The sequence below is a fragment of the Sitophilus oryzae genome, unplaced genomic scaffold (genome assembly GCF_002938485.1).
Source record: "Sitophilus oryzae breed Bouriz unplaced genomic scaffold, Soryzae_2.0 scaffold_1789_pilon_pilon, whole genome shotgun sequence".
Lineage (NCBI taxonomy): Eukaryota > Metazoa > Arthropoda > Insecta > Coleoptera > Curculionidae > Sitophilus > Sitophilus oryzae.
Genome location: NW_022146489.1, coordinates 300,541 through 314,838, shown reverse-complemented (window position 1 = coordinate 314,838; position 14,298 = coordinate 300,541). Strand labels below are relative to the sequence as shown.

Here is a 14,298-nt window from a genome sequence, read left to right as displayed (position 1 = left end):
TCTTGATAAACAAAAATTGACGATTTTTTTGATGTTTTGTCTTTCACCGTTTTCAAAAAATACTGAACTTGGAAATAAAATTATGAATTTTACAGTATTAGTAGGAAATTTTAAGTAGTTTTCAAATACAGGGCGGTCCGAACTATATTTCGGAAACTTCGACAGCATATTCTGCAAATAAAAATAAGTAAAACAGTTCGTATAAATATATGTTCTAAAATGCTTAGTTTCGATGATAGAGGGTGCAGAAGTTTCATTTTTATTTCGATTTTTTCCAAATAATTACCGAAGTAACGTCAATATTTGGATGAAAATTGGTTTTTTGACATAGTAAATTTTATTTTGATGCCAGTATGACTCCTATTTGTAGGGGGCGCCACCTATATGTGTTTTAACCATAGACTTAAAATAAAATATAGACTACACTATTTACATCTCAACGCGGACAAACAACCTTTTTTGTACACATGTTTACTTCTGGGTACAGTCGACCGAGCCTTCCTCATCCAGCCTATGTTGTCACGTCTTTAATATTATCAATATTTTTTTTCTTGTTATACACATATATTGAGATATTAATACTACAGTTTAATAAAGTAGGTTTTAATATTCCATAGATGTATTAAATAGTCCTTATACTACTAAATTATAAGTCGGATACTGTTTAATAAGGATAAGTTCTTGACAATATGACAACACCGATTAGAGGCGAGGGAGCCTATTCATTCATTTAATACCTTGTAGTACGTGTCGCACGTGTGCGGTAAAGCTTTGTTTCCGCTATCTCCCCGTGTGTATTATCGCATTTTCTTAGCTTGTAGTCCTTAAGTGTTTATTTTATTGACTTTTTCTGTTCAAAAACTATAAAATATGGTTCGCAAACCAAATTTGCCAGAAATTTGACTTAAATAATCCATTTAAGTCTTGAAACGACTTTTGACCGGTAGGCAACTCTCAATTTACCCATTGGCAGTCAGTGGCGTTGTTGTAGAAAGGCGCTTATTTAGATAATATTTTAGTAAAATGTAAAATCTGAATTTTTTCTTTTACATTACATTATTTACTTACTTACATTGTAACAAAATCATAATTATAACCCTGTTAATAATTAATAATGTTTTTATTAAAAATATATTCCGGTTTATTCTAAAATTATCTTCAGAATCTAAAATAACATACAAGAATTTTAAAATGATATTACATTATGAAACAATATTTTTTAAAATACCGGGTCGTCTCAAAAGTGGCTTACCCCTATAACTTTTTAATTTTTTCAGATAAGAAAACAGATTTGTATCAGTTTTTGTATATGACATAAATTAGGATTTATTGACGTATTCAATTGTTTTTGGTCTCTTCCTGTTTTACCGAAATGATTACATCTTTTTATTTTTAAAGGCACCCTCGGTATATTGCTACTTTATTCGATAAAAAATGACACTCTGAATAGAATGACATATCATAGTCATTTCCGGTGAAACAGGAAGTGACCAAAAACAATTGAATGCGTCAATCAATCCTAATTTATTTCATATACTAACATACTAAATCTTGTTTTTTTATTTGAAAATATAAAAAAATTATGGGGATGAGCCACTTTTGAGACGCACCCGGTATAATAAAGACAGTACCGAGTTAAATAAATGTAGTTTTTATTTTATTCACTTCCTATCACCTTCCTTGCTTTAATGGAACAGATTTATGTTTTCTCTAATTTACATAATAAGACATCACTTAACCAGAAAAAAAAATTACAACAATCATATTTTTTTTCTCTCCCTGTCGCCGATTCTATTATATCTGTGGAATAGATCCTGTTTTGATTAATATTAGGGGTTGTAAATGTTTGACTAAAATTAATAATTTATTATTAATTTCAAAAATTACCTAATTTCGATTATAACATTTCTTCTATAACGTGTATTTTATTATTTTTATCCTTTTTGGACTCTAAATTGTTTTTCTAAACTTTTATTTAAAAACCTGTCCTAAATCTTAATAAAATATAAAAAAGTTTAAATACGATATATTTTTAATTTAATTATAGCTTCATTAAAATAAAAAATTACCCGGCTTTGATACGGAGAGTTCAGGTGTACTTGAGAAACGAAAGACAGTGTTGTGTTTCTCGGCAGAGTCGTCAGGGAACGACCGTTACGACAGAGACAACCTATCTATCGCTCGTGTCGCACTCGTTATAACCTAAAACAATAACACAACAATAACAAGACAGTGTCTGACCGCATGTTCCAGCTATTTATGAATGAGATGCTCAGTCTATATTTTATTTTAAGTCTATGGTTTTAACTGTTTTGAAGAGTAATAACATTTTGACCGTACCTGTATAAAACTACTAAGTGAAAAAATATGCATTCCCGTGATTTTTTACGTCTCAAAAAACTTGATTTTTTACGTCTCTTTAAAAATGTCTGTTGATAAAAATCATCACGAGCAACCGAACTCGAGAACCATTACTAGTAGAGATTACCGAGATACCTTTTTTATATATGTATATTTTTTACTCAGTAGTTTTACACAGGAACGGACAAAAAAATTGGACCACCCTGTATAGAAATAGATTTTGGGAAAAAAATATTAGTTCTTCTAAAAACTTAATTCTTTGGAGTGTTGTTTTTGCTAATTACTGTATGATTTAAAATTGCTAGCGGTTCTTCTGTTAGTTTAACCGTTGAGTGAAGAAATAAGAAGATGCGCAACCTTATGGACGATTTCGTGGCACAAAACCTGTCCAAGATTTAGTTGAGCTCTGCGCCGCTGCGCGCTTTGTCGTTTACAGCGCAGCGAATAAAAAATACTGTACCATAGTTCTGCTTTCAATCGACAGAGTGAGTGGTTGCCGGAGACAGTGTTGCCAGAACTACGGATTAATCTGTAGATTTAGGGATTTTGTACGTTAATAATGAGGATTTTCTACTATCAAACAATTTAATATAATATTATATGATTAAACAAAGAACAGTGTCAGAGTTGGCTTGGTAATTAAGATCGCTGTTGTTTTATATGTAAAATATTATGGTAAATGTCAATATTTCGTCATTTCCAAGCCAACCAAACGACTTTTTTTCGATCATACAAAATATTCAGTACTTATAAAATAATTTTTATTTTTATTGTTTATTCTTTCTTTAATACGAAATAATTTTCAATACATAAAGGCGCATTTTTCGTCAAACCTATTACAGATACTACACTTTTTAATATGGCAACACTGTACTTTAGTGTTCCACACCGTCTTCAATATTCTTTCGCTGGCCGAATTAGAGAAAATGAGTGTTTTATGCGTTGGCCGCAGAACGATTGGTGTCATCACCGTACAGCACTTGAGACGTAAAGAGAAATCAAATCATGCCTTATCACGAATTTGCTCATTCGGTTACGTATCTTCCCACTCTACCTCCACTGGTCTAAGACACTTGAAGAAATTTTACAGGATTTCAAGAATAAAAAAAAAATCATTGATTAAAGTAAGAACAATCTTTGCATTACCACGGGGTTCTTAACAGTAGGACACTGTCTCTACATCTATATCTCTGACTACTAGTAACTGCTATTAACCAATAATTTGTTTGTGTGGTCTGTTTTTATTTAAATGTTTTTGTTCATTATCTATATCGGGGATTTATTTTTAAAGTAATGTTAATCGTTAGGAAACCACTACCCTCATAGAATATGTGTTTCTTTTGCATAATTAAAATAGTCAATCTAAATTTTACATAACCAAGTTGTCACTCTAAATCGCTATTTTTCTTTAGACAGATGTCACTTGTCTTGTCATTATTCAATTCATTATTCGAATTCTCAGAATGTTGCTCAAAAGTTTCATATTAAAATAAAATTGTAATCAATCACAATTGTTTATCTCCGTGATTTACCGGATTAATAATAAAGAAATTAAAGCTCAATTACAAAGAAATTGGCGCCGGGTGGCACGTATAGCCGCCCATACTAAAATATATTAATAAAAAGTTGGTAGGCCGTTCTTTTTGTTTCAAAGTAAAAGTAATCTCAAAAACTGCGACTTTGACTGATATTGATGTTATTACAAATTTTGTTGCAAATATTATTCCTAACCTTAAATTGAAAACCGCGTTTCGCTAGCTACTGTAATTTTGGAGTTACGATTTTTTAAAATTTTTAACCCCTTCCCATACCCCCTTATCAACCCCCAACACCCACAAAAAACTAATGCAAACTAATTAAAATCGTTTTTTGTTTTTAAAATTTATATTAACATTTCGATTTCTAGTAGAATAATATTGATAAACTTGAGTTTGGGGGGAACCATAGTACAGTTTTATGATTAAACCAGCTAGAAAATAAAAAAAAAATATTTTGTGAGTTACTTTTTTATAGATATTTTTATTTCATAAATCTACCTAATTTTGACGGCGCTCGTTGTTTTCAGGAGTATTTTAATCAAATATATCAAGAAAGTGACTTCCGTTGACAAAACCGATGTCTGGATTAATGATTCAGAATTATTATAATATGGAATTAGATAGGCACTTATAGTTATATTCGAGGAGTGATTATGAATCCATTTGTAATTAGGTAGTTTGGTTAGGTTTTTATGTATTCTTGGTAGCGAATATGAAAATCAAACGTAAGGTAAGTGCTTAGCGACGAATTTTAAGTAACTAAAATCCAACGTAATATGACGTTGGTAATTGGTAGAATTCCATTCCCTATTAGGTCAGATACCGACGTCGAGGCGACCCGAATCTGTATTCCCCATTTAGGTGCAAATAAGGGTCGTCAGGCGGTCGAACCGACGTTGGTACCCGACGTAAAAATATTTTGTGAGTTACTTTTTTATAGATATTTTTATTTCATAAATCTACCTAATTTTGAAGGCGCTCGTTGTTTTCCGGAGTATTTTAATCAAATATATCAAGAAAGTGACTTCCGTTGACAAAACTGATGTCTGGATTAATGATTCAGAATTATTATAATATGAAATTAGATAGGCACTTATAGTTATATTCGAGGAGTGATTATGAATCCATTTGTAATTAGGTAGTTTGGTTAGGTTTTTATGTATTCTTGGTAGCGAATATGAAAACCAAACGTAACGTAAGTGCTTAGCGACGAATTTTAAGTAACTAAAATCCAACGTAATATGACGTTGGTAATTGGTAGAATTACATTCCCTATTAGGTCAGATACCGACGTCGAGGCGACCCGAATCTGTATTCCCTATTTATTTGCAAATAAGGGTCGTCAGGCGGTCGAACCGACGTTGGTACCCGACGTCGGGTTTATTGAACGCGACGTTTACCCGACGTTAGATAACGTCCAAATGCTAGTTGGGTCATTGAGCACAATTTAGTCTAACGTTAGAATGGACTCTATTTTCATTGCCCAAGTAATTTTTACGAATTTCTGTCGAGATTTCGGATACTACGCAGTGCCGCCAATGGAAATAAGAAAAGTAATTCCGTACTTTCGTGAGTTTGCCAGGCAACGCATAGTAATTTTATGTATTCCCAGCAAGGAAAATGGTTCCTTTCCGCAAATAAGGCTGGTAATTTGGTAAGGAAATTACTGTTTATTTTGGGGAAGTTTGTTTCTCTTAGGTTGGATAGCCCGGCTGGCAGACGCTAAACCGGCACAACTTTGGCGAAAAGTACACAAAAAGTTACGTTTTGAGGTGTTTGCTTTGGAGTTTTGTTAATTGGCAACATCTTGTTCGTGTACCGGCTTAGTTCGAAGCAGGAAAACATGGTACAGAGCGCCATCTTTAAGATGCAGGAAAATGTCTGGAAGTGTCTTTTGCAAATTAAACCTGTTTACACCAAAAAAATATTATTTATTATGTTCAAATCGAAATTATGTTCAAAGCCTCTATGTTTTAACTTGATTTAGGGCCATAATAATAAACTGCCCAGTACAGGGGCTGCAACGACGCACGGTGGAGTATTAGCATGAAAAAGATTGATTGATCGAAATTCGAAAAAGCAAATGTGTTTAAGATTTCCCAAAAAAAGATAAATAATAAGTTAAATCATCTCTGTCATGAATGACATTGCTATGGGTGTGTTTAGTTGCATTCATTTGTTTCAACGAAACGTCAAAGTTGTTACTTCTCACAGATAAGAGGTAAATGGCCAAATTTTATGTTTAAAATTATAAATTGTTGTTGTTCTTGTGCTCTTTTTACGTTTATATTATTGTTTTGATTGAAAATGGCTCAGCAAGCTGCAGGTATGTATTCTACAAAAACGTATTATTTATTTTGATATTCTCTATACTAACGATTTTTTTTTAACTAAAAGTTAGGTGTTCAGAAAATTTGATTAAATTTGTTACATTTTTATTATACTTAGAGATTTAGTTGCGCATTTTGAAGAATTCAGCATATTGTCTATATACCCGAAGTGGAGTATGCTATAAAAACATCAAAGAGCAGAAAAGCGACCGGACCTGATAATATACCAATAGAATTCTTGAAGGCCTTAGACGATAGAAACTTAACTCAACTCACAATAATGCTCAATAAAATTTACGAAACAGGAGAAATCCCAAAAGACTGGCTTAAATCGGTCTTCATCCCTCTGCCTAAAAAGAACAACCCCAAGTCCTGTGATGAGTATCGGCTAATCAGTTTGATGAGGCATACTCTGAAGGTACTCTTGAGGATAATCCAACAGAGAATATATCGAAAATGCGAGGAACAACTGGATGAGACGCAGTTTGGCTTTAGAGAAGGTCTGGGAACTAGAGAGGCTTTATTTGCCATCACAGTAATGCTACAGAAATGTAGAGAATACAATAAAGATGTGTATGTCTGTTTCATTGATTTTCAAAAGGCCTTTGATAAAGTCCAACACGACAAACTTATAGAGAACTTAAAGAGCATCAAATTGGACCCAAGTGATATACAATTAATAAAAATATCTACTACAATCAAACGGCAGTGGTTCGAGTTGGGGACATCGAGACTGATGAAGTCGAGATTCAAAAGGAGTTCGCCAGGGCTGCGTTCTATCACCACAACTGTTCAATCTATACTCTCAGTTTGTATTTCAAAAGCACTTTACGAGAGACCTGAGGGAGTAAACATTGGAGGGACATTGATTAACAACCTAAGATTCGCCGATGATACTGCCATAATGGCGGAGAGTGCAGAAGATCTTCAAACCCTGTTGGAAAGAGTCAGTCGAGAGTGTGAAGAAGTGGGACTTGCTATAAACACGCAGAAAACTAAAATGATGGTCATAAACAAAAACCCAAATATTAACCCTATTCTGACAGTAAATGGGAACCGAATAGAGCAGGTCCAAAAATACAAATATCTCGGCTCTACCATAAATTCTGAAATGGACCCTGATCAGGAAATTAAGATCAGAATTGAAATGGCTCGAAATGCATTTATGAAATATTCCACATTGCTCACAAACAGAAATTTAAACCTTGTCATCAGGTTGAGATTCGTGGAGTGTTATGTGTGGTCGGTGTTAATGTACGGAGTAGAAACTTGGACGCTGAAGACTCAAATGATTAAAAAGCTCGAAGCATTTGAGATGTGGCTCTATGGGCGCATTCTGAAGATACCTTGGACTGATAGAATAAGCAACGACGAAGTGTTGAGACGCATAGGCCGAAAACGAAAACTTCTCACAATCATTAAGATAAGAAAAAAACATCTTACGTGGGACACATATTACGCAGTGACAAATATCTACTGTTACAAAATATTATGCAGGGCAGAATTGAGGGGAGGAAGGGTATCGGCAGAAAGAAAAAATCCTGGCTCCGAAACATTAGAGAGTGGACAAATCTTGGCGTTGGAGAATTGTTCCATGTTGCAAAAGACAGAGAAGAATTTAGAAAAGTGGTCGCCAACTTTCTATGAGAAGACGGCATGGAAAGAAGAAGAAGAAGTCTATATACGTTTTACTTAGAAAACATTGGGCTTTCGTACAGTAAAATAAAATACTGCGACTTTTTGCGACTTTGCTGATAAAATGAGAAAAACATTCTTGGTTTCCTCTAATTTGCCAATCAGTGATATACTAATGCGAGGTGTAAACCGTGATGGCATTGTTGTGTACAAAGCGATCGCATTAGTGCCATTAGCAGTTTAGCACAATTTGGCATTAGTAGCGACTTTAGTGGTATATGGGCATTGCTCGCGGATCAGTCATTAGTAGTATTAGTTGCGATATTACTACTGGTATTAGTGGCATTGACCGTGGAAACACTGGAACAGTGATTTTTCTTTCTTTTTTTAAAATCGACGAATTATCCTTTATTTTGTTCATATTATTTCCTCTTTAATTGAAAATAGCAATAATTTATCTAAGGTCTACATAAGAATTGTTCGATTAACTATCTGTGTCAAATACCCCACTGTGCGACGTCCCGTAATCCGGTTAGTTTTGTTTTAACAGCAGGATTACGGGACGTCGTTGCAGCCACCCTAGTAGGCTGTATTTGTAATATAGGAAAATCAAATAATTTATTTTCTGACAGATGGAAATAAATTGTGTGGCTGTTTGACACCATGATACAAAGAATACAAGGTATGATATTGCGCAGGTTGGTCACTACGTCACAGGTGATAAACGGCACCATTGGTCAGCAAGTTCCGCGCGCCAATTTCAAATTGTCAAAAAATTGTCAAACAGATGACACAATAAATGTGAAAATAATTTTTCAAATGTCAAGCTCGATGATTGACATAACTTTTGGGGTTATGTCCTAATTCTTCCCTATTTTAGGTCTTTTTTTATTAGTGGCAATTGAACAATATGGATATTTTTTTGTATGGTGTATGACGTCACAGGTGGTATGCGCAAACTTAACGAAATTGGAGCCGCTATCGATCATACCTTGTTTTATTTGTACCATGGTTTGACACTTAATGTCAAAGGAAGCTAGATAAAATCAAGAAAAATATACGTTTTCAAACTAAATTTTAAATAACTTAAAAACGATTTATTTTAGATATAGGAACATGTATACTCAAAAAGTAACGAATTGGAAAACCTTTTCATTAGTGAAATAAAAAAAGTGGGTTCCATTTGGAAAAAAAATGATTTATGATAATTTTATAATCCCTCAATTCCATGACAGCTACCGTCATTATTATATGACATTTGAACAATTTAATTTTTGAAACAGATAGCTACATGCCTTCTCTTTGTACCACAGTGGCTGTGGTAATCACTAAATTTGACTTTTGGGCTATACAAATTTTTTTGACAAAAATATAAAATATTTTTTTTCCTCAAAAACGGATAATGTTAGGTATAAAGTGTTTAACATCAATATTCATAGAATTTTACAGAGAATTTAAGAATGTAATAAAAAAATGTGGGCACCCATTTAAAATAAGAAAGTTGCTGTCAACTTCCGGTATTTCCGGAAGTGCCACCATATTGAAAATATTTTTAATCGATAGATCTCGTTGTAAAACGTGCAAATAATGTACAGGGTGGGTCAAATTCGACGCTTTTAAATGGAAACACCCTTTTCTATAGGAGATAGACAAAAACTAATATCGGTGTCTGGGGCTCAATTTTTGTCAAAAACATGATGGTGAAAACCGTATATCAATATCTGTTACCGTTTCGGAGTTACGGGGTGTTTTTCAAAAATATGCATTTTTAACAAATCGCTGTAACTTTTTTGCTATGGAAAATTTTGTATTTTTATGAAAACATTTCTAAAGCGCCTTTTTACGTAGAATTTAATGGTTTAAGTATATTTTTTTTAAAATTAACAATTTAAGAATTATCAACAGAAAATTTGTTTTTTTATATGGAACACCCTGTATAATTTTAATTTATTGAAAAGAATTTGAAATTGACTTTCCAAAAATATAACACACTTGATATTTTGCTCGATTCTTCTTCGAGATATAGAGTATATAAAAAATCGGCCGCTTTAAATAAGTAGGCTTTGAACGGCACCGGCTGTAATGCAAAAAAATTCTAGCTGTGAGCATCAATTAAAACGAAAATAATATTTGCTATGAGAGATGGAGAATTTTATAATAATTTAAAATATATTTAACCAACATCAACACATTTAAACTATATCTAATAACAATAAAAATAAATAGCAAACCAAGACATGAAATTTTGCTACAGGTGTTCGACATATCGACCGTCTTCTGTTATGGACAGACGAAGCAGTTTTTGACATTTCTCTAGGAATTCATTAACTCATTGGGGGTGAAAGATACTCTCTCATGACTGCTAAGTATTTCTAATTCTTGTCTAGATTATACGGAAGAATAAGGAACCTTTATTCTTCCGCAAATATATCCATAGGATAAGATCCATGGGCACTAAGTCAGGCGGCCCCGACGGCCAACGCCTGGGATCTAGGTTAGCTATTCAATTATTCTTGAAATTGGCTGCAAAAATTTGCTGATAACTTCAGCGTTCAGAGGCGGTGCGTCGTCTTGCTGGAAAAATATGTTTTCGAGTTCCATTAAGGGCATATCATCAATAAGGGGTCCAAAGCCAACTAGTTAAAAGTGGTGAACTTTTAAAAATTCCGGTATTTCGAAGGGGATTATAACAAAATATCAAGTGTGCTATATTTTTGGAAAGGTAATTTTAAATTCTTTTCAGTTAATTAAAAATATAGAGGATGTCCCAAATAAAAAATCAATTTTTCTGTTGATAACTCTTAAATTATTAATTTTAAAAAAATTATACCTAAACCATTAAATTCTACGTAAAAAGGTGCTTTGGAAATGTTTTAATAGAAATACAAAATTTTCCATAGCAAAAAAGTTACAGAGATTTGTTAAAAATGCACATTTTTGAAAAACACCCCGTAACTCCGAAACGGTAACAGATATTGATTTGCGGTTTTCACCATCATGTTTTTGATGAAAATTGAGCTCCAGACACCGATATTAGTTTTCGTCTATCTCCTATAGAAAAGGGTGTTTCCATTTAAAAGCGCCGAATTTGACCCCACCCTGTACATGAAGTGCAAAAAATCTCCGATCTAGATATTGTGGTTCTAGAAACTTCTAAGGCACGCTCATCCTGGGACACCCTGTATACAAGTGAATGAGATTTCCTGTACCAAACGTTACCTGTTCCTTCTACCCCCCCCCCCTCCCACTATCAAGCTTTCCAACCGAAATTTCATCGCCATTGAGAGAAAATCGTACAATAATGAGTGTCTTTCCAGAACTGAACCCCTCGCACAAAATTCGGCGGTTGATATTAAATTAAAATTAATTTCTAACGTGATTAGGCTGCGAAGGGGTTACAGGGAAATTTAATCAATTTGCGTTAGATCCTTATAGGAAATCGCTGATTCCCGGTTAAATGTTATTAAAATTTCCCGCCAGGCGTCAAGAGAAAACACTTAAGATTGTGTGGAATTTTGCTAAAGGATTTTCAAAGATATACAGGGTGAGTCTTAACCCTCAACGGCTACACAGAGTAGTCTGGTAGAAAATTAAATGTTTTTGTATCTCAGTTTACATGATTGAGTTAAAATATATGTATATGTTGAAGGCAGATGCCGAATTCGGACTATGTCCGAAATAATTAGACATACGGCGATTTGTCCATACTAAACCTGCCAGATGCGTGCAACTTCGTAGTTATGAATAGTCTTTATATAACTTCTTTGCGGAGGGGGTTAATCTTTTTTTGGTATAATATAACAACAAAAAATAACACCTTCCGCATAGAAGTTGAAACCAATGCAATCAAAACTCTTCCGCGTAACTTTGTGGATATAGGTAGGTATATTTAATTATAATCGCCATATGTCTAATTATTTCGTTCATAGGCCGAATTCGGCATCGGCCTCCAACATATACACAATATAGAAACTATTATGAATCTGTAATCAAACGTTATTTAAAAAAATACATATAGTAAATATAAAAAAGTGACATTTTCATATATTTTTGTACTCGCAGCAGTTTAAACGTACTTTTTCTTAAACACTGTAGACCAATTGTTGTTTTTACAAACTGTACAGAGATACTAGGTGTTTCTTTTTATTTTGTACGAGCACCTAGACCAAAGACTTCCTCTTCAGCTGTTGTGCATACTATAGTGCCTTTCAATATTGGTCCAAAGTCTTAGTTTTCTTGGTATTTTTTCATTAAGTAACCTTTTTTTGATAATTGGATTTGCAATAGCTTTGGCTAGATATTTAAGAAAATCCCTATATCCTATTTTGAAGGCGTTTGAATACCTTTGGTGTATAAAACATGTATTTATGGTGGTAATGTCAGTCATTTGGAAAAAATTGTCATTGGAAATCGTTTAAAAAAAATTAGCATTAAAGTTAATAAACCAACTTTTAAGGTAACATTCAAAAAGTGTTATAAATTTGTCTGTAAATTTTTGAAATTACTATTAATAAAAAAAAATTGTTTTATTTGTGTTATACAATATTAAAACTTTTTTATTTGTCTATTTACCGGGTGCATCTCAAAAGTGGCTCATCCCCTATAACTTTTTTATTTTTTCATATAAAAAAACGAGATTTGGTATGTTAACATATGACATAAATTAGGATTCATTGATGTATTCAATTATTTTTGGTCACTTCCTGTTTCAGCGAACTACAACATTGACTACAACATGACTACAACTTCTGATTTTTAAATGGCACTCTCGGTATTTTTTCGCTTTATTCGATAGAAAATGACACTCTGACAATATATTGACATATCATATGTCAACTTTTCTAATGTCAACAATCTATAGAGTGTCATGGCTGTGTTAAAAACGATAATGTTTAATCAAGGAACTTTGGAAAAATAGATTTGGTTATCCAATGTTTTTAGTGCCTTCTTCTGGCTGGTTAAAATATGCCCAAATCGTATTTTTAATCATATCTCAATTTTTTCAAATGGAACGAGGCTGGCTCATTAGCATATTTGGAAAAAGCATTTTTTTACGAATAATTTGGTACCACACACTTGGTATTTCGAGTCAAATTGTCGACGTTATGAACCGCATGTTACAATTTCAAATAAACTATATTCGGAAATGTCAAAAGTTGACACATGATATGTCATTTTATTCATTGTGTTATTTTCTATCGAATAAAGTAACAAAATACTGAGGGTGCCATTTAAAAATCAAAAGTGGTAGTCATTTCCGGTGAAACAGGAAGTGACCAAAAACAATATAATACGTCAATCAATCCTAATAAATGTCAAAAATTAGCATACCAAATTTCGATTTATCTGGAAAATAAAAAAGTTATAGGGGTGAGCCACTTTTGAAACACATCCAGTCTCAGTATGGTGTTTTTATTAACACACACCTTAACATATATTTTTTTTGAAATAAAATAACTTGATTATATTTTTTTTTTCATAATATTTTGAAGAAATCATGTTTCACAAAAATTATAAAAATATATTAATTTCAAATTGTACCAATTTATTCATTTGTAAAATAAAATAAAATACTTCGAAATTAAAGAATTAAATGACAGAAAATGACAATCACTTTCAAGGGTTTTGTCATTGGAGAGATTACGAGTATAGTGTGAAGAGTTGGATAACTCTAATACAATAACTAATGCTTACCCATATTTTATGCTAATGAAGATATCGCCAAACTCGTATAAAAACGTAACAAATCACATTTTGATTGAACTACTTGAATTTCGACTGTCCCGTCCTGTTTCGATGATGTTCTCGATTCTAAATTCAAAGCCGGACTAAAGACAGATTTTCAAACTGGCTGCCGATCGAAAAATTACCATATATCGCCAGAGAAACTAGAAAAACAAGTTGAGGGTTGCGATTTATTGTTGCTTGACCGCTGTATGTGGACAATCGAGGGCAGGTTTGCACCCCTTTTCGCTCCTTCGACTGTTTCTCACGATGGAAGAACTACCGGACATCAGGATGGACGTTGGACAAGGACGGAACAGGAACAGGTTTGGGTTTCAGACAAAAGTGACCAGTGCGATTTTTATTCCTGTATGTACAGGGTGAGTCAACGATAGAGTAAAGTTCAATATCTCATTTGTTTCGAGGTTTACAAGAAAAATGTCAATATAAAAGTTATAGAAATGGTTAAGATGCACATTTAAAATGATTACAGTGTATACAGAATGTTTCAAAAAAGTGCGGCGGATATAACATATGTTTTTTTTTAAATGCAACACCCTATTTTTATTTTATTTTTAGATTCTGCGTAAAAAAACTTTTCTATATACAGGGTGTTTCAAAACAAATGCGAAAAACTTCAGGGAGTGATTTCTTGTTCAAAATAAAGGGTAGTTTGCTTCATAAACGTTGGGTCAAAAGTCAACCATTAG

The 14,298-nt window shown here is 33.1% G+C and overlaps 1 long non-coding RNA gene across 1 annotated transcript in view; it reads right to left on the bottom strand.

The window, feature by feature from the left end:
• LOC115882588 overlaps positions 1-13,694 on the bottom strand; it is a 77,041-nt gene extending 63,347 nt beyond the window's left edge. Inside the window, exon 1 of the long non-coding RNA XR_004050211.1 lies at positions 13,559-13,694. This is a non-coding gene — a long non-coding RNA (uncharacterized LOC115882588). The remainder of the gene's footprint in view (positions 1-13,558) is intronic.
• Between the last annotated feature and the right edge of the window lie 604 nt (positions 13,695-14,298).